At 37.6% G+C, this 22692-nt stretch overlaps 1 long non-coding RNA gene across 1 annotated transcript; it reads left to right on the top strand.

Annotated features, from left to right (window-relative positions):
* Nucleotides 1-8181: 8181 nt before the first annotated feature.
* Nucleotides 8182-22692, top strand: LOC121693288. The gene is made up of 4 exons (XR_006025459.1): nucleotides 8182-8425; nucleotides 22263-22328; nucleotides 22426-22501; nucleotides 22603-22692. It is a non-coding gene; the product is annotated as an uncharacterized LOC121693288 (long non-coding RNA).

Here is a 22692-nt window from a genome sequence, read left to right as displayed (position 1 = left end):
CGCACTTAAAACAAAATAAACAGGCGTCTCAGTCTCACGCATGTATAGGCAAAACTGTATCAGACCGGTGTAACGTTGGTAAATCTTCCATTGCACAGAATGATTTTGTAGCACGTGCAATAAATGACAGTCGAAAGATACAAACAGTGCTGCTATCAATTTGCTTGGTATAACCGCATTTATAGTTTTCTACAAATGCAATCAATCAAATGGGCCTCCATCACTCAACCAACGCTAACGGTAACATTACCTAGGTCCTTATTGATATTACAAGATTAACGTACCTGCAGTAAAAACCAAGCATGTCCGATAAACATCCTCACTTCATCCTCACTTACACTTCATGTGAACATCGTCCTGTCCTTATTAGAGGTTCGCTGCGGTAAATTACAGTCCTTGTAGGAAGTGTCCATTATTTTTTCAACCCACTTTTAACTTCCAAAAAAATTACGTCTCACTGCAACGATGCGCCATCTAGTGGACAAACGACTACTTATCGCCAATACTGAAAATGCAGCCATGATGATTATGATGAATATTTTGGCTTTCTTTTGATCCTATTGAATTTGTAATTATGTATCGGCCGTTCTAATACCGATAGTATGTGGGTGCCTGTGTGTGTGCATGTTTATATGTGTGCACCGCCATTTACAGGCCAATGAGTGTACAGTCACTAAATGTACACATAACCTAATTTTTTTAAAAGAAAAAGAAAAAAAAATCTGACTAAACCTATATGACCGCCGCTTCGCTGCGCGGCGGTCATAATAATTAACTAATTTGGAGCAACATGCACAGTTATGGATAGGCAGCTAAAGCTGACATATGAGGGAAAAGATCAGTTTCTATGCTCCATTAGATCAGCTTTACTTCCCTGGCCACAACTCAGTCTAGGTTGTGTCAAATGTCCTTGTTCTTTTTCCTGAACAACATGAACAGCATGTAGTACTTTGAACAATAAGGCTATGGGGTCCATCTACATCAAACTTGCCTTTTAGGCCAGGTCACAACCCCCCATTTTTAAGTAAATAAACTTGTTTAGTTGTTTAAAAAACTTGTTTAGTTTTTTTGTTCACTTTTGTTTTGTGAACTAAGTGCATGACATCCGAAATAAAAATGCAACAAAACATATGTACATACATAGATACATACCTAGGTTTAATAGGTTCTCATCAGGGGGGTATTCCAGAAAGGAGGTTTAACAAACACTGAATTAAAACTTAACCTCTGGGTTGTCTGAACCTGTGGCTACTAAACCCGAGCTGTCGGTTCCAAAACACCGGTTACCAGTTAGTTCAATCAACCCTGTGTTAGATAACCTAGAGTTGTGCGCGTTCACGGCAAACTTATAAAGGCATCATCTATTGAGAGTCGAAACCATGAGTGAAACTGGCGAAACAAAGAGCACCGTATTTTTCAGTGGCGGAGTAGCAAGTTCTCCTCGAGGCTTACAAGGAGGAGAGAACTGTAATAACAAAAAAAGAGCAATACTTGAGCGTCTGCCAAGGAACGAGACCTTGCTTGGCAGAGAATAGCCTAACTGACCGTGTAAATGCGTACGTTTAGGATAGCCTATTTAACCTGTTGAGGAGTGAATTATTTTCCTGGTTCCTTCTAGAATTCTACGCAAACAATCTATAGTTTCAGTGTTCCTTATACAGTCTATGGGGAAAATCTCTGAGGGTAATTGTGACATCATAATGTGGAACTCTTGGTTCGCGAACATTCTAATCACATATTTGTGATATTCGTACTCCTCAACAGGTTAATGTCAAAAGCACAATTAAATAATTCAGTGGACATTACGTATTGTATTGACCGCTTTCGCGCAGCGAAGCGGCGGTCATATAGGTTTAGTCAGATTTTTTTAAATTTGTTTTTAAATTTTTTTTATTTTTCGCATGCCCAAATTTCCGTCAATGATTCCCGGGACACTGAAAGACCGGGGTACACGAAACTTGGTGGGCATGTAACCCCACATGGATAGCATGGAACCATCGTTTTTCGTTTTGATCTGTAGCCCCCCCGCTGGACTGGACCCCCCGAAAGGAGGGTAGGGCAGACACAGTTTTCTGTGAATATCTCGAAAACCGTAGGGTTTAGGAGGACCATTTTTTTTTGTATGTTGATCTCAAGGGGCCATGTCAACCCATTCCATAACCACTCATTTCATGTATAGCGCCACCTAGTTAAACACAAAAAAGTAAAAATGAGGTGTTGTAATTGAAGGTATCTGTGACCTAACATAGTCAAAACTGCACGAAATTGGAAGTGTAGGATCATTATGACACCCTCTGTATGCACGCCAAGTTTTGTGGAATTCCATTAATGGGGGGCCACACAATAAATTAATTTATGTTACTATACACCAACTGGCCTGTAGGTGGCCGGAGACAGTTTTCTGTGAATATCTCGAGAACCGTAGGGCCTAGGAGGTCCACCTTTTTTATGTATGTTGGTCTTAAGGGGGCATGTCAACCCATCCCATTACCACTTATTTCATGTATAGCGCCACCTAGTTAAAAAATTAAAAAGCAAAAAATTTGGTGTTTTCATCACAATATCTCTGGCTGACAAGGTCAAAACTGCACGAAATTAAAAGTGTAGGATCATTATGACACCCTCCGAATGCATGCCAAGTTTTGTGTACTTTCGTTCATGGGGGGCCTTACAATAAAATAATTTATGTGTACATTTAGTGACGTACACCAACAAGGATTCCCGGGACACTGAAAGACCGGGGTACACAAAACTTGGTGGGCATGTACCCCCACATGGATAGCATGGAACTGTCATTCTTCGTTTTGATCTGTAGCCCCCCCCCCCGCTGGACTGGACCCCCCGAAAGGAGGGTAGGGCAGACACAGTTCTCTGTGAATATCTTGAGAACTGTAGGGCCTAGGATGACCAATTTTTTCCGTATGTTTGCCTCCAGGGGTCATGTTAACCCATTCCATGTGCACACACGTGCATAAACAGATACACACGCACACACATACATTTACAGTAATCATACGTATGACACATACTCACACAGTAGACATATGTACGCATGCATGCACATGCAAAAACACACATACGCAGGCAAACACACAAGCACGCACATACACACACACACACCCACACACATAAACATAAATTTGTACACGCACACATGCACACAATTCAAGAATTTTTCCCGTCATCTACTCCCTGAATTTTTGGTCATTGATACCCGGGACACCGAACCACCGGGGTACATGAAATTTGGTGGGTATGTAGCCCCACTAGACTTTTACGGAAAAATTTCATTTCGTCCCCGGGGACCACCACCACCCCCCACTCCCCCCGTGCTGGGCCCCCTGAACCGCAAAAAAAAAAACAGTTTTTCCTAAATAACTACCTGAACCGTGGCACTGAGGATGAAGAATCTTTTATGGTATGTTGGTCTCAAGGGCCCACATCAACCTGGCTCATAATCACTCATTTGTAATTTGCACCCCCACCCCCCGGTAAAAAATGAAAATGCAATATTATTCTGCTTTAATCGCCCCTATCTTCAGTTAAGATGTTCAGAACTGCACCAAATGTTATGTGTATGATTGACCTGGCATTCTCTGGGGGTATGCCAAGTTTCGTAGAATTTCATCCATGGGGGGGTCTAAAAAAATTAGGTTATGTGTACATTTAGTGACTGTACACTCATTGGCCTGTAAATGGCGGTGCACACATACACATGCACACACACAGGCCCCCACATACTATCGGTATTAGAATGGCCGATACATAATTACAAATTCAGTAGGATTAAAAGAAAGCCAAAATAAATATTCATCGTCATCATCATGGCTGCATTTTCAGTATTGGCGAGAAGTAGTCGTTTGTCCACTAGATGGGGCATAGTTGCAGTGAGACGTAATTTTGTTGGAAGTTAAAAGTGGGTTGGAAAAAACAATGGACGCTTCCTACAAGGACTGTAATTTACCGCAGCGAACATCTAATAAGGATAGGACGATGTTCACATGAAGTGTAATTCCCATTTCTTCTTGAAGCCGAAATAAATCTGAGGATGTTTATCGGACATGCTTGGTTTTTACTGCAGGTACGTTAATCTTGTAATATCAATAAGGACCTAGGTAATGTTACCTTTAGCGTTGGTTGAGTGATGGAGGCCTTTGATTGATTGCACTTGTAGAAAACTATAAATGCGGTTATACCAAGCAAATGTATAGCAGCACTGTTTGTATCTTTCGACTGTCATTTATTGCACGTGCTACAAAATCATTCTGTGCAATGGAAGATTTACCAACGTTACACCGGTCTGATACAGTTTTGCCTATACATGCGTGAGACTGAGACGCCTGTTTATTTTGTTTTAAGTGCGTGCAGGGTGTGAGAGGGGAATCGATGTGCTTTGATTACAGCTTGGTAGTTGTAGTCTGTGAAATTAAAAAGCATGTGTGTGTGAAGTATCCAAACAATGACACCTTCATTTCATTATGGCTGCTTTAGCAAAACACCTTAAGCTACTGTGTTGTGGGTCCCATTTAGAAGTGGCTACTTCATTCGCGCTTTCCTTGACTCATGGAGCTGCGTGAATGTTATTACAACTTTTCGCCACGATATGACAGTTTAAGTCCGCTTGATACTGTAAGGCGTAAGCCATTGGTTTCCAAAGGAGATTTTATTTGTGTCGCCAGCATAGCCTATTGACAATTTATGTTGTAAATAGGCCTACCTTATAATCCTACCTGTAGCTTAGGGAAACTAACAGCTTTCTATTAGGATCTAGTTTGTTAGTTACCGTTTTGTCATAACTCCCTGATGCATTTTTGCATTTAGAATAGCCAGAGCGTGTATATCTCAATCGGAAAATTAAACAATATCGGGTGCCTATGGACTAGGCTGGGTGAACCCAGCCTGATCTGCCCGCTATTTATTTTTTGATTTCTTAAAAGATTGAGCTTGGTCTGATGAAAGCCAGACTAGCCATGGACCTCAGTTAAACAATGCAAGGGAACATGAATCAGCCTATATTTGCACGAACAATAACGGACAAAAGCTCTTCAACTTTGGCCCGTTAAAATGTGTATGAACAGTCTAGCGACGCATTTCATCAAGGCCCATTTGGACATGTCAGTTATTTGCACCACTGGTTAGATGTAAAACAGCATTTCGTTTCAGACTAGGCTACTGTTACTTAATTTGTGCATTAACAATAACGTTTCAGACTACTGTTACTTAATTTGTGCATTGACAATAAAGTATTACATGAACTAAATAAAGATGACTAAAATCTTATGTAGAAGAAGAAACATTCACAAAAAATCCATCCATCCAAAAATGACCTTTGTTTTTGATAGCTGTTGAAAACGGCATGGAACTGACAGAGATGTTTTTGTTTATAAATACATAAAAAATAAATAAATAAATAAATAAATAAATAAATAACATTATGCTGATACCTTTTGCTTTTCCCAAATACAATGTAGCCTACAGGTGTAAGTGACCTTTCATCAATCCAGTTGCAATGGATGAACTGTGATGAACTGCCCTACTTGTGATTGTTTAGAGATTTTAAAGGTTTTATAACAATGCTACATCTTCTTTGGCTATTCTACAATCTATTCACCTTTTCAGCACCAGTAGGCTACTTTCTGTGCAGCCGCACACACACACTCAGGCATGCCAAACAAGCATACACAAAAGTTTCAAGAGTGGGGGATGGAGTAAAATATGGAGACAAATTGAAGTGTGATTTATTTTCGCGGAACGGATGTACAGGACTGAGCGGCGGTCATATTTTGTACCGCTATGCGGTACATCTAGTTTATTAATTGTCTATATGTTTTCCTTTCTTTGTACTGTACTTGTTTTAATTATAGGTTTCAATCTTCAATGTGTCTGAGATGTTGTTTGTCCATCTGTCTGGTGAGCCAAAGACAAATGTCCACTGTGGTGTAGGCTAGCTAGCCTACATTAAAGATTTATTTTATTCTAATCCACCATGCGTAATGTATGGATGGAGAATGCTTTTCAAGTAGCCTATATTTAGGATTCAGCTGAAAAACTCCTAGCACTCTTGAAAAACTTGTTTGGAAAAGAATGGATAGGCCATCATGTGATGTCGTGGTCTTATCGCCCTCTCACTGTGAATTGTACGGATGAATATTACATGATTTTGTGCTTCTTTGTCAATCGGACCTTCGTCAAAATGAAACGCCATTGTGTGACAAGTGTAAAAACAGCGGCCTGGTTGAACATGCACTGAAATAACCGAACATAATTGATCATAACCTGAACAAAACCTACCCCCTACCAGGCTAAGTTTTCAGCTTTCTGGAACTGAAATCCCAGGTTTACCGTTTACTCTAGGTTTACATACCAAGTTAAGTTCAGAGCCTATGTTACCATAGTTACTTACATAGCCTGATCATATTTGAGCGTTCTGGAACTTAAAATCCCAGGTTTACCGCTAACTCTGGGTTAACATATCCAGTTAAGCCAGTAAACCTGCTTTCTGGAATACCCCCCAGATGTCCAAGCTGTTTTACATTTCGGGAGCAGGATGGCAGCAGCAATAAACTCTGGTTCTGCCATCATGTCTTTAAAGCGCTTTTGTAGTCCCTCTAGGGCTGCATCCACCAAAGGTTTGCAGTACCTGGAATTAGAGGTGGGGGAGAGAGAGTACAATATCACAACATTTACAGTGTGCATTTACACTGAGACAATGACAATAACGACCAGAGTGCGGTAGCCTACACCACATCTTATATACAATTACGGACCCTCGACTGACGGACTGGAGAAGGGGGCAGCTGGCGGCAACGGGAACGATCCTTCAGTATTTTCTATTGCCGAGGAATAACCTCTTTTAATGACTATTGTGGTAGAAGGAGGTGATGATAGTGCCCCTCGCCTGTGACGTGTGTGTGTGTGATGAGTGGTGACGCTGATCGGACTATAATTGTCCTCCATTTCCCCTTACTTAAAGGAGAATTCCGGTGTGATATTGACCTAAAGTGTGTTGAAACATGATACCGAGTGTGAACGTATGTCTCATAGCTCATCTCGGCTTGTCACCTGCTCTTAGAAATCTGGCGCTAGTTAGCCGATGCTACCAACAGTTTTTCGATGGGGGTGCCTCGGGCATCGGCCTAGCCATGCAAATAAATCACTGTTTTACACCATTTACGAGGCTCAAAGTAGCTCCATACTTCATTAGACTTCCGAGGGCCTTGACATTTAAAATGAGACATTGAGAACTTTGAAAAAGACACATCAAATGGGTATTTTGATTACTTTCAGTCTGGTTTTTCGGGCAAATCACAGCACTGAAACAGCTCCCATTAAAGTTTCCAATGACATACGCCTCAGCACAGATTCAGGTAAAACATCAGTCCTAGTGCTACTGGACCTTATTGCAACATTTGACACTGTTGATCACAATATTTTACTACACAGACTAGAACACTAGGTTGGATTTACAGGCATAGTTATCAGCTGGCTAAAATCATATCTGCAAGAAAGGAGCTTCTTTGTTGCCATCGGAAACTGTACCTCAACACTAACATCCTTGACCTGTGGTTCCCCCCAGGGGTCGATCTTGGGGCCACTATTTTTCAACCTCTATATGCTCCCACTTGGACAAATCCAAAATAATTTGATTTCATATCATAGCTATACAGATGACACACAAATTTACTTAGCTCTGTCACCAAACGACTATGGTCCTCTTGAATCTATGTGTCAGTGTATAGAACAAATCAACACCTGGATGTCTCAAAATTTTCTTCAGCTGAACAAAGAAAAAACTGGAGTAATTATATTTGCTAAACAGGAGGAAAGACTTAGGGTTGCCACTCTCCTTGACACAAAAGGGTTGAAGGCAAAGGATACTGTTAAAGCAACACCAAAGAGATTTTTGTACCTTAAAATAATGTTTCCAAACTCTTTTCAGTGGTTCATCAACTCATAACAGGATGAAACGGCACTTCCGCATTCGGTCTGCGGCCCTCTATCGGCTATAACCGCACTATGTAAATTTGGGTCGTCGCGTAGCGTTTTGTAGTCCGAATGAGACTACAAATGTGACTTGTAGTCTCATTGTAGTCCGAATGAGACTACAAATGTGACTTGCTAGCTAGGCAAGCGTTACAAAAGCCGATAGGTGGAGCATCCTGCAAGGCTCTGGGTGGAGCATACTCGGCAGGTACATATAAATGGAAGATACCTAGCAGCCAGGTAGCTTTTCGATTATCATTATGACGGAGCCTGCAAGGAAAAGGAAGGGTTTGTCGGAGGAGGCGAAGAAAAGAAAACGGGAGCATGATATAGAGAAAGAGCTCGAACTAGAGTGAATATTGGACCAGCTTCGTTGGCGAGAGCTGAAGGAGGCTACAAGATGCAGTGCTGATGGTGACTTGGCTTTGTTGCTGCTGGACTTGTAAGTAATAATAAGTAATATAAGTAACTAGAAAAGCATTTCCTGAAGGAAATACAGTGCATGAAAATGCAAAAATATGATGTAAAATATCATACAGAGTAAAAACAAACTATATTGGTTGCTAAGTAGATGAGGTTTAATATAGTTCGAATGACTGAACAGTTAAATAGGTGGATAGTTTAAATGGTTAAATTATTTAGGTAGATAGTTGACGATAGCTGACAGTTGGAATGGCTCTAATGTTTGCTAGCAGTTATGCTAACTATGTTAACAAAGATAATAATGTTAACAAAGTTACTATGCTAACTAGCATGGTAGCATGCTAACCATGTTACTTAGCTAATCATTTTTAGCAGTTTTGCTAAAAATGCTAACTAGCATGCTAGCGCTAGCATGCTAACTATGCTAACCACGTTACTTAGTTAACTTAGCTAATCGTTTTTAGCAGTTTTGCTAAAAAGGCTAATTAGCATGCTAACATGCTAGCATGCTAACTATGTTAACCACGTTACTTAGCTGACTTAGCTAATCGTTTTAGCAGTTTTGCTAAAAATGCTAACTAGCATGCTAACATGCTAACTATGCTAACCTTGTGACTTAGCTAACTTAGCTAATCGTTTTCAGCAGTTTTGCTAAAAATGCTAACTAGCATGCTAACATGCTAACTATGCTAACCATTTGACTTAGCTAACTTAGCTAATCGTTTTCAGCAGTTTTGCTAAAAATGCTAACTAGCATGCTAACTATGCTAACCTTGTGACTTAGCTAACTTAGCTAATAATTTTTAGCAGTTTTGCTAAAAATGCTAACTAGCATGTTAACATGCTAGCATGCTAAACATGCTAACCATGCTACTTAGCTAACTAGCTACAGTAGGTAGGAGTCATAGTTGATGACAAGTAACAGTTACAATGGCTGAACAGTTAAAAAGTTCAGTAGTTTAAAGGGTTAAATTGTTTAACAGTAAAATATTATAGTGAGGACTTTTATTTTGAAACAGTTTTTGGCAGAGGAAGCAGTTGAACAGGATGTGTAGTCTTAATAGGGCCAGTTTGTATGCTTAAAGCCTGAGACTGGCAGTTGGTCCAGGTGGCCCGAACACCTGCCATAGGATTCTAATTGCTGTGATGTCATAAAGGCCCAATGTTAAGTCAATGGGGAAATTTTGAGTAGTTTTTAATTAATAGTTTAAAAAGTATAAAAGTTACAAAGTTGAAAAATACATAGCCCCTATGTCACAAGTAAGACCTACGTAACAAAGTTTGAATGAAGTTTCTACGTTAAACGGTTGAAGCTGCATTAAACGCGTTAGAAGAAGAAGTATAACTAGAAAAGCATTTCCTGAAGGAAATACAGTGCATGAAAATGCAAAAATATGATGTAAAATATCATACAGAGTAAAAACAAACTATATTGGTTGCTAAGTAGATGAGGTTTAATATAGTTGGAATGACTGAACAGTTAAATAGGTGGATAGTTTAAATGGTTAAATTATTTAGGTAGATAGTTGACGATAACTGACAGTTGGAATGGCTCTAATGTTTGCTAGCAGTTATGCTAACTATGTTAACAAAGATAATAATGTTAACAAAGTTACTATGCTAACTAGCATGCTAACATGCTAGCATGCTAACTATGTTAACCATGTTACTTAGCTAATCGTTTTTAGTAGTTTTGCTAAAAATGCTAACTAGCATGCTAACATGCTAGCGCTAGCATGCTAACTATGCTAACCACGTTACTTAGCTGACTTAGCTAATTGTTTTTAGCGGTTTTGCTAAAAATGCTAACTAGCATGCTAACTATGCTAACCACGTTACTTAGCTGACTTAGCTAATTGTTTTTAGCAGTTTTGCTAAAAATGCTAACTAGCATGCTAACATGCTAGCATGCTAACTATGCTAACCATGTTACTTAGCTAACTAGCTACAGTGGGTAGGAGTCATAGTTGATGACAAGTAACAGTTACAATGGCTGAACAGTTAAAAAGTTCAGTAGTTTAAAGGGTTACATTGTTTAACAGTGAAATATTGTAGTGAGGACTTTTATTTTGAAACAGTTTTTGGCAGAGGAAGCAGTTGAACAGGATGTGTAGTCTTAATAGGGCCAGTTTGTATGCTTAAAGCCTGAGACTGGCAGTTGATCCAGGTGGCCCGAACACCTGCCATAGGATTCTAATTGCTTAACGGCTCTATTGTGATGTCATCAGCCCATGTTAAGTCTATGGGGAAATTTTGACTAGTTTTTAATTAATAGTTTAAAAAGTATAAAAGTTACAAAGCTGAAAAATACATAGCACCCATGTCCTAAGTAAGACCTACGTAACATAGTTTGAATGAAGTTTCTACGTTAAACGGTTGAAGCTGCATTAAACGCGTTAGAAGAAGAAGAACTAGAAAAGCATTTCCTGAAGGAAATACAGTGCATGAAAATGCAAACAATATGATGTCAAATATCATACAGAGTTAAAACAAACTATATTGGTTGCTAGGTAGATGAGGTTTAATATAGTTGGAATGACTGAACAGTTAAATAGGTGGATAGTTTATATAGGTAAATGATTTACTTGGTAGATAATGTTTAATATAGGTGGAATGATTGAACGGTTAAATAAGTGGATACTTTAAATGGTTAAATTATTTAGGTAGATAGTTGACGATAACTGACACTTGGAATGGCTCTAATGTTTGCTAGCAGTTATGCTAACTATGTTAACAAAGATAATAATGTTAACCAAGTTACTATGCTAACTAGCATGCTAACAATGTTAAAATGCTAAGTATGGTAACCATGTTACTTAGCTGACTTAGCTCATCATTTTAAGCAGTTTTGCTAAAAATGCTAACTAGCATGCTAACCATGTGACTTAGCTAACTTAGCTAATCATTTTAAGCAGTTTTGCTTAAAATGCTAACTAGCATGCTAACATGCTAGCATGCTAACTATTAATTAAAAACTGTTCAAAATTTCCCCATAGACTTAACATGGGCTGATGACATCACAATAGAGCCGTTAAGCAATTAGAATCCTATGGCAGGTGTTCGGGCCACCTGGACCAACTGCCAGTCTCAGGCTTTAAGCATACAAACTGGCCCTATTAAGACTACACATCCTGTTCAACTGCTTCCTCTGCCAAAAACTGTTTCAAAATAAAAGTCCTCACTATAGTATTTTACTGTTAAACAATTTAACCCTTTAAACTACTGAACTTTTTAACTGTTCAGCCATTGTAACTGTTACTTGTCATCAACTATGACTCCTACCCACTGTAGCTAGTTAGCTAAGTTAGCTAAGTCAGTTACAAAGCTGAAAAATACATAGCACCCATGTCCCAAGTAAGACCTACGTAACATAGTTTGAATGAAGTTTCTACGTTAAACGGTTGAAGCTGCATTAAATGCGTTAGCGGAAGAATAAGAATAAGAACTAGAAAAGCATTTCCTGAAGGAAATACAGTGCATGAAAATGCAAAAATATGATGTAAAATATCATACAGAGTAAAAACAAACTATATTGGTTGCTAAGTAGATGAGGTTTAATATAGTTGGAATGACTGAACAGTTAAATAGGTGGATAGTTTAAATGGTTAAATGGTTAAATTATTTAGGTAGATAGTTGACGATAACTGACAGTTGGAATGGCTCTAATGTTTGCTAGCAGTTATGCTAACTATGTTAACAAAGATAATAATGTTAACAAAGTTACTATGCTAACTAGCATGCTAACATGCTAGCATGCTAACTATGCTAACCATGTTACTTAGCTAATCGTTTTTAGTAGTTTTGCTAAAAATGCTAACTAGCATGCTAACATGCTAGCGCTAGCATGCTAACTATGCTAACCACGTTACTTAGCTGACTTAGCTAATCGTTTTTAGCGGTTTTGCTAAAAATGCTAACTAGCATGCTAGCATGCTAACTATGCTAACCACGTTACTTAGCTGACTTAGCTAATCGTTTTTAGCAGTTTTGCTAAAAATGCTAACTAGCATGCTAACATGCTAGCATGCTAACTATGCTAACCATGTGACTTAGCTAACTTAGCTAATCATTTTAAGCAGTTTTGCTAAAAATGCTAACTAACATGCTAGCATGCTAACTATGCTAACCATGTGACTTAGCTGACTTAGCTAATCATTTTAAGCAATTTTGCTAAAAATGCTAACTAGCATGCTAACATGCTAGCATGCTAACCATGTGACTTAGCTAACTTAGCTAATCATTTTAAGCAGTTTTGCTAAAAATGCTAACTAGCATGCTAACATGCTAGCATGCTAACTATGCTAACCATGTTACTTAGCTAACTTAGCTAACTAGCTACAGTGGGTAGGAGTCATAGTTGATGACAAGTAACAGTTACAATGGCTGAACAGTTAAAAAGTTCAGTAGTTTAAAGGGTTGAATTGTTTAACAGTGAAATATTGTAGTGAGGACTTTTATTTTGAAACAGTTTTTGGCAGAGGAAGCAGTTGAACAGGATGTGTAGTCTTAATAGGGCCAGTTTGTATGCTTAAAGCCTGAGACTGGCAGTTGGTCCAGGTGGCCCGAACACCTGCCATAGGATTCTAATTGCTTAACGGCCGTATTGTGATGTCATAATCATAATGTTAAGTCAATGGGGAAATTTTGATTAGTTTTTAATTAAGGCGAGACACTACAGGTGAATAGGGTAATTTTTTTAAAAAGCAGATATCACTATGAAACTTCCCCAATTGATTACTTACATTAATATGAGAAAAAAATGTATTACAAGTTTGCTGTAATTTAATGTTTACATATGCAAATTAGGCATTATCTAATTAAATATGCGCTAATTTGCATACATTTTAAGGCACGAAACCTGAGCATTGGATACAGCCAAGTTCAAAATTATGTTTTCATTGTGTTCAGATATTAGATGGGAAAACATTTACAGAGGGATTTATGAATATCTACTTTTGTTATCCTGTAAATCAGAAAATGATGTCACTAGCCCTAAAAAATCGCTTTTTTCCATGTTTTTAGGCACAAAATGTCATCTAAGTCAGGCTAGGAATAATATATCAACAAACCCCTCTGTAGAAATCTCCGACATATAGTTAGGCATAAATCCAGAAAGTTTGGTGTATGTACGTGCTTCTGAAGTGGAGTTTTTGAGCTCAGAGTGTGAGCGGAAACTCATTTTGAGAAAACAGCCTTGAAAGACAGCTAATGAGATTCCGTTCTCAGCCTAGACTCGCCTTTGAACTTTTGCGATTGGTTGCTGATACAAAGGAAGTGTCCATATATGGATCACATAGCGTGATACAGGAAAAACAGAGCTTTCCAACGGTAGTACACATGTTATGTTTTGGACCACGGTCGCGGGAGTGCATGCAAGGTTAGAATGCTAACTTTTGCTGAATTTAGGAGAAATATACAGGCGCGAGTAGACACAATATAATGAAATAAACACCTAAATGTGTAAATCGGACTTTTTTGTTGTAGTAGTGTGATAGAATACATGCTAAGGTAACATACTAGCTCAAAATCTCGAAATTGACCAGTGCATGAAAAAACTATGTTTTCACCTGCCGTGTCTCGCCTTAATAGTTTAAAAAGTATAAAAGTTACAAAGTTGAAAAATACATAGCACCCATGTCCTAAGTAAGACCTACGTAACATAGTTTGAATGAAGTTTCTATGTTAAACGGTTGAAGCTGCATTAAATGCGTTAGAAGAAGAAGAAGAACTAGAAAAGCATTTCCTGAAGGAAATACAGTGCATGAAAATGCAAAAATATGATGTAAAATATCATACAGAGTAAAAACAAACTATATTGGTTGCTAGGTAGATGAGGTTTAATATAGTTGGAATGACTGAACAGTTAAATAAGTGGATAGTTTAAATGGTTAAATTATTTAGGTAGATAGTTGACAATAACTGACACTTGGAATGACTCTGATGTTTGCTAGCAGTTATGCTAACTATGTTAACAAAGATAATAATGTTAACCAAGTTACTATGCTAACTAGCATGCTAACAATGTTAAAATGCTAAGTATGCTAACCATGTGACTTAGTTAACTTAGCTAATCATTTTTAGCAGTTATGCTAACTATGCTAACTAGCATGCTAACTATGCTAACCATATTACTTAGTTAATCATTTTAGCAGTTATGCTAACTATGCTAATTAACATGTTAACTATGTTAACTATGCTAACCATGTTACTTAGCTGACTTAGCTAATCATTTTAAGCAGTTTTGCTAAAAATGCTAACTATGCTAACCATGTGATTTAGCTAATCATTTTAAGCAGTTTTGCTAAAAATGCTAACTAGCATGCTAACATGCTAGCGCTAGCATGCTAACTATGCTAACCACGTTACTTAGTTAACTTAGCTAATCGTTTTTAGCAGTTTTGCTAAAAATGCTAACTAGCATGCTAACATGCTAACCATGCTACTTAGCTAACTTAGCTAACTAGCTACAGTGGGTAGGAGTCATAGTTGATGACAAGTAACAGTTACAATGGCTGAACAGTTAAAAAGTTCAGTAGTTTAAAGGGTTAAATTGTTTAACAGTAAAATATTATAGTGAGGACTTTTATTTTGAAACAGTTTTTGGCAGAGGAAGCAGTTGAACAGGATGTGTAGTCTTAATAGGGCCAGTTTGTATGCTTAAAGCCTGAGAGTGGCAGTTGGTCCAGGTGGCCCGAACACCTGCCACAGGATTCTAATTGCTGTGATGTCATAAAGGGCAATGTTAAGTCAATGGGGAAATTTTGATAGTTTTTAATTAAAAGTTTAAAAAGTATAAAAGTTACAAAGATGAAAAATACAAAGCCCACATGTCCTAATTAAGACCTACGCGTCAATGTTTGAATGAAGTTTCTACGTTAAACGGTTGAAGCTGCATTAGCTGCGTTAGAAGAAGAATAATAATAACTAGAAAAGCATTTCCTGAAGGAAATACAGTGCATGAAAATGCAAAAAATATGATGTCAAATATCATACAGAGTAAAAGCAAACTATATTGGTTGCTAGGTAGATGAGGTTTAATATAGTTGGAATGACTCAACAGTTAAATAGGTGGATAGTTTATATAGGTAAATAATTTACTTGGTAGATAAGGTTTAATATAGTTGGAATGATTGAACGGTTAAATAAGTGGATAGTTTAAATGGTTAAATTATTTAGGTAGATAGTTGACGATAACTGACACTTGGAATGGCTCTAATGTTTGCTAGCAGTTATGCTAACTATATTAACAAAGATAATAATGTTAACCAAGTTACTATGCTAACTAGCATGCTAACAATGTTAAAATGCTAAGTATGCTAACCATGTGACTTAGCTAACTTAGCTAATTATTTTTAGCAGTTATGCTAACTAGCATGCTAACATGCTAATTATGCTAACTATGCTAACCATGTTACTTAGCTGACTTAGCTAATCATTTTAAGCAGTTTTGCTAAAAATGCTAACTAGCATGCTAACATGTTAGCATGCTAGCATGCTAACTATGCTAACCATGTGACTTAGCTAACTTAGCTAATCATTTTTAGCAGTTTTGCTAAAAATGCTAACTAGCATGCTAACATGCTAACTATGTTAACCATGTTACTTAGCTAACTAGCTACAGTGGGTAGGAGTCATAGTTGATGACAAGTAACAGTTACAATGGCTGAACAGTTAAAAAGTTCAGTAGTTTAAAGGGTTAAATTGTTTAACAGTGAAATATTGTAGTAAGGACTTTTATTTTGAAACAGTTTTTGGCAGAGGAAGCAGTTGAACAGGATGTGTAGTCTTAATAGGGCCAGTTTGTATGCTTAAAGCCTGAGACTGGCAGTTGGTCCAGGTGGCCCGAACACCTGCCATAGGATTCTAATTGCTTAACGGCTCTATTGTGATGTCATCAGCCCATGTTAAGTCTATGGGGAAATTTTACTAGTTTTTAATTAATAGTTTAAAAAGTATAAAAGTTACAAAGTTGAAAAATACAAAGCCCACATGTCCTAAGTAAGACCTACGTAACATAGTTTGAATGAAGTTTCTACGTTAAACGGTTTAAGCTGCATTAACTGCGTTAGAAGAAGAAGAATAAGAAGAAGAAGAAGAAGAAAAAGCCTTGGAATAACAGTACAGTGCATTTTCATGCACTGTAACTAGAAAAGCATTTCCTGAAGGAAATACAGTGCATGAAAATGCAAAAATATAACGTAAAAAAATCATACAGAGTAAAAACAAACTATATTGGTTGCTAAGTAGATGAGGTTTAATATAGTTGGAATGACTGAACAGTTAAATAGGTGGATAGTTTAAATGGTTAAATTATTTAGGTAGATAGTTGACGATAACTGACAGTTGGAATGGCTCTAATGTTTGCTAGCAGTTATGCTAACTATGTTAACAAAGATAATAATGTTAACCAAGTATGCTAACTAGCATGCTAACAATGTTAAAATGCTAAGTATGCTAACCATGTGACTTAGCTAACTTAGCTAATCATTTTTAGCAGTTATGCTAACTAGCATGCTAACTATGCTAACCATGTGACTTAGCTAATCATTTTTAGCAGTTTTGCTAAAAATGCTAACTAGCATGCTAACATGCTAGCATGCTAACTATGCTAACCACATTACTTAGCTAACTTAGCTAATCATTTTAAGCAGTTTTGCTAAAAAATGCTAACTAGCATGCTAGCATGCTAACTATGCTAACCACATTACTTAGCTAACTTAGCTAATCATTTTAAGCAGTTTTGCTAAAAATGCTAACTAGCATGCTAACATGCTAGCATGCTAACTATGCTAACCATGTTACTTAGCTAACTTAGCTAATCATTTTTAGCAGTTTTGTTAAAAATGCTAACTAGCATGCTAACATGCTAACTATGCTAACCACATTACTTAGCTAACTTAGCTAATCATTTTAAGCAGTTTTGCTAAAAATGCTAACTAGCATGCTAACATGCTAGCATGCTAATTATGCTAACCACGTGACTTAGCTAACTTAGCTAACTAGCTACAGTGGGTAGGAGTCATAGTTGATGACAAGTAACAGTTACAATGGCCGAACAGTTAGTAGTTTAAAGGGTTAAATTGTTTAACAGTAAAATATTATAGTGAGGACTTTTATTTTGAAACAGTTTTTGGCAGAGGAAGCAGTTGAACAGGATGTGTAGTCTTAATAGGGCCAGTTTGTATGCTTAAAGCCTGAGACTGGCAGTTGGTCCAGGTGGCCCGAACACCTGCCATAGGATTCTAATTGCTTAACGGCTCTATTGTGATGTCATCAGCCCATGTTAAGTCTATGGGGAAATTTTGACTAGTTTTTAATTAATAGTTTAAAAAGTATAAAAGTTACAAAGTTGAAAAATACAAAGCCCACATGTCCTAAGTAAGACCTACGTAACATAGTTTGAATGAAGTTTCTACGTTAAACGGTTGAAGCTGCATTAAATGCGTTAGAAGAAGAAGAAGAACTAGAAAACGCAATTCCAGGGAATTACCAGTGCATGAAAATGCAAAACATATGGTGTGAAATATATTGTTAAAACAGATGATGTGCTAATTGGCAACCAACATGATGAGGTTTAATATAGTTCAAATGACTGAACTAGGTAGATGAGGTTTAATATAGTTGGAATGACTGAACAGTTAAATAAGTGGATAGTTTAAATGGTTAAATTATTTAGGTAGATAGTTGACGATAACTGACAGTTGGAATGGCTCTAATGTTTGCTAGCAGTTATGCTAACTATGTTTCCAAAGATAATAATATTAACAGTTACTATGCTAACTAGCATGCTAACATGCTAGCATGTAAACTATGCTAACCACGTTACTTAGCTAATCATTTTTAGCAGTTTTGCTAAAAATGTTAACTAGCATGCTAACATGTTAACTATGCTAACCACGTTACTTAGCTAACATAGCTAATCATTTTTAGCAGTTATGCTAACTAGCATGCTAACATGCTAGCTATGCTAACCATGTTACTTAGCTGACTTAGCTAATCATTTTAAGCAGTTTTGCTAAAAATGCTAACTAGCATGCTAACATGCTAACCATGTGACTTAGCTAACTTAGCTAATCATTTTAAGCAGTTTTGCTAAAAATGCTAACTAGCATGCTAACATGCTAGCATGCTAACTATGCTAACCATGTGACTTAGCTAACTTAGCTAATCATTTTTAGCAGTTTTGCTTAAAATGCTAACTAGCATGCTAACATGCTAGCATGCTAACTATGCTAACCATATGACTTAGCTAACTTAGCTAATCATTTTTAGCAGTTTTGCTAAAAATGCTAACTAACATGCTAACATGCTAGCATGCTAACTATGCTAACCACATTACTTAGCTAACTTAGCTAATCATTTTTAGCAGTTTTGTTAAAAATGCTAACTAGCATGCTAGCATGCTAACATGCTAGCATGCTAATTATGCTAACCACGTGACTTAGCTAACTTAGCTAACTAGCTACAGTGGGTAGGAGTCATAGTTGATGACAAGTAACAGTTACAATGGCCGAACAGTTAGTAGTTTAAAGGGTTAAATTGTTTAACAGTAAAATATTATAGTGAGGACTTTTATTTTGAAACAGTTTTTGGCAGAGGAAGCAGTTGAACAGGATGTGTAGTCTTAATAGGGCCAGTTTGTATGCTTAAAGCCTGAGACTGGCAGTTGGTCCAGGTGGCCCGAACACCTGCCATAGGATTCTAATTGCTTAACGGCTCTATTGTGATGTCATCAGCCCATGTTAAGTCTATGGGGAAATTTTGACTAGTTTTTAATTAATAGTTTAAAAAGTATAAAAGTTACAAAGTTGAAAAATACAAAGCCCACATGTCCTAAGTAAGACCTACGTAACATAGTTTGAATGAAGTTTCTACGTTAGACGGTTTAAGCTGCATTAACTGCGTTAGAAGAAGAAGAATAAGAAGAAGAACTAGAAAAGCATTTCCTGAAGGAAATACAGTGCATGAAAATGCAAAAATATGATGTAAAATATCATACAGAGTAAAAACAAACTATATTGGTTGCTAAGTAGATGAGGTTTAATATAGTTGGAATGACTGAACAGTTAAATAGGTGGATAGTTTAAATGGTTAAATTATTTAGGTAGATAGTTGACGATAACTGACACTTGGAATGGCTCTAATGTTTGCTAGCAGTTATGCTAACTATGTTAACAAAGATAATAATGTTAACAAAGTTACTATGCTAACTAGCATGGTAGCATGCTAACCATGTTACTTAGCTAACTTAGCTAATCATTTTTAGCAGTATTGCTAAAAATGCTAACTAGCATGTTAACATGCTAGCGCTAGCATGCTAACTATGCTAACCACGTTACTTAGTTAACTTAGCTAATCGTTTTAGCAGTTTTGCTAAAAATGCTAATTAGCATGCTAACTATGCTAACCACGTTACTTAGCTGACTTAGCTAATCATTTTTAGCAGTTTTGCTAAAAATGCTAACTAACATGCTAACATGCTAACTATGCTAACCACGTTACTTAGCTAACTTAGCTAATCGTTTTCAGCAGTTTTGCTAAAATGCTAACTAGCATGCTAACATGCTAACTATGCTAACCATGTGACTTAGCTAACTTAGCTAATCATTTTAAACAGTTTTGCTAAAAATGCTAACTAGCATGCTAACATGCTAGCATGTTAACTATGCTAACCATGTGACTTAGCTAACTTAGCTAGTCATTTTAAGCAGTTTTGCTAAAAATGCTAACTAGCATGCTAACATGCTAGCATGCTAACTATGCTAACCATGTGACTTAGCTAACTTAGCTAATCATTTTTAGCAGTTTTGCTAAAAATGCTAACTAGCATGCTAACATGCTAGCATGCTAACCATGTTACTGAGACTATGTCTCAAATCGCGTACTTCTGCACTTACAATACCTAATTTGAGTGCATGAGGGTGTTCACACTGAAAATTCCAACGACACGAAGGGCGCTGCAAGTTCCCGGATGGTGCACTCATAACGGTCAAAAAGCTGAGTGTGCAACGCTGGACACTTTTCGCCCTTAACGGACGCCATCTTGGCCAAATAGCGGAAGGGGAGGGAGCGTTTTCAAACTCGTGGTAATCGCGGTTGAGAAAGCTGAAGCAGCAGCAGTGGAAAACAGACTTTACGGAGGTACAAGCAAGTTATAACATAAACGGTTCATGTTTTGACACAGTATGACCATGTCACTGTCGAATTGAGGACGCCAATAAAGTTATATTAAAATGTTTGCGATCGTCATTTCCGTGAAGTGCACGGAGTTAGTGTTTGATATGAGACAATACTATTTTGTTAAAATTTGCGCACTCCGCCAGTAAGCACACAGTGCACATAGTGTACTACACAAAAGTGTACTCACATAAGTACACCAATTGAGACAGACTCTTAGCTAACTTAGCTTACTAGCTACAGTGGGTAGGAGTCATAGTTGATGACAAGTAACAGTTACAATGGCTGAACAGTTAAAAAGTTCAGTAGTTTAAAGGGTTAAATTGTTTAACAGTGAAATATTGTAGTGAGGACTTTTATTTTGAAACAGTTTTAGGCAGAGGAAGCAGTTGAAAAGGATGTGTAGTCTTAATAGGGCCAGTTTGTATGCTTAAAGCCTGAGACTGGCAGTTGGTCCAGGTGGCCCGAACACCTGCCATAGGATTCTAATTGCTTAACGGCCGTATTGTGATGTCATAATCATAATGTTAAGTCAATGGGGAAATTTTGATTCGTTTTTAATTAATAGTTTAAAAAGTATAAAAGTTACAAAGGTGAAAAATACAAAGCCCACATGTCATAAGTAAGACCTACGTAACATAGTTTGAATGAAGTTTCTACGTTAAACGGTTGAAGCTGCATTAAGTGCGTTAGAAGAAGAATAATAATAAGAAGAAGCCTAGGAAGAACAGTACAGTGCATTTTCATGCACTGTAAAAAGCCTTGGAAGAACAGTACAGTGCATTTTCATGCACTGTAATAAGAAGAAGCCTAGGAAGAACAGTACAGTGCATTTTCATGCACTGTAATAAGAAGAAGCCTAGGAAGAACAGTACAGTGCATTTTCATGCACTGTAATAAGAAGCCTAGGAAGAACAGTACAGTGCATTTTCATGCACTGTAATAAGAATAAAATGCCTAGGAAGAACAGTACAGTGCATTTTCATGCACTGTAATAAAATGCCTAGGAAGAACAGTACAGTGCATTTTCATGCACTGTAATAATTTTTCCCCCAACGGTGTGCATAGATCTGTGTACAATAACGTTACATTGTAGATTGTTTTATATATCGACTGGCTCAATGTTAGTTAAGGCGTTGGCTATTTTGCTAATATGTAACCATCGCTAAGCACGTAAGTTTGTGTTTAGGCGTTTTTCTGCCGCTGCTGTTCTGAGCTGAATGCCGTGAAGGATGACAATAACTCCCAAAATCACCCCAAATGTTCTGTCGTTCCCAAAGTTGTTCATTCTTAGTTTGTGTTTAGTGTTTATGATTGCTAGCGTTAGTGAGGTTGTGAGTTGATTTTTGGCGATGGAGGATATTTGACTGGGAAACTTATGTTTGCGACTCGCGAGTGAAAATGTGAGTGTGCAAGCATGTCATGCACGTTAGTGATGTGAGGTTTACAGATACTAAACATGCCGACTTTACCCCCCCCGCGCTACCAGACACTGCAAGTAACATTGACACCTAGCAAAGCCACACACACACAACCACCACAGCTGCCGGTGTCTAGCGTTACTGAGGAGTCTGACCATAGGTAGCGTATTTTTTTTCAGGACTAGAACTATCGTTTTTCAGTCTGCTTTGCAGATCTTTACGATTTTTGCTCATAATCAATTTTCTTTTGTTGTGTAGGGATGACTTCACAGTCCAAGATGTACAACCGCTGGACACACAAGAAGTGAGTGTGTTAGAAGCCAGGTGGGTCTGCCTCATACTGACACGATGGTTTGTAGACTGTACTGGTTGCTTGTTGACTGAACATTCTTTTTCAATCGTTTATTTCTACTACTTGCAGCATGCACTCTATGAGTATTGCAGAGGAGGAGTGTGACTCCAGATGAAGAAGCAAGGAACGATTTGAGAAATAGCATGTAAGACTTGCTCATGATTTTTTTTTTCTTTCTATTTTCTCTCTTTCATGAATGTTCAAGTCTGGCTATCTGGCTAACTATCTATCTGATCATATGTGCAGCATTGTCATGGATGAGCGGTGGACCAACCCAAGGTTCTGTGAAGATGGGGACAGTTCTGAGGAAGATGATTTCCCCTTTCTTCAGATACG

The sequence above is a fragment of the Alosa sapidissima genome, chromosome 19 (genome assembly GCF_018492685.1).
Source record: "Alosa sapidissima isolate fAloSap1 chromosome 19, fAloSap1.pri, whole genome shotgun sequence".
NCBI classification, from domain to species: domain Eukaryota; kingdom Metazoa; phylum Chordata; class Actinopteri; order Clupeiformes; family Clupeidae; genus Alosa; species Alosa sapidissima.
Note: the sequence above shows the minus strand (reverse complement) of the source record. Positions and strands in the feature narration are given on the sequence as shown.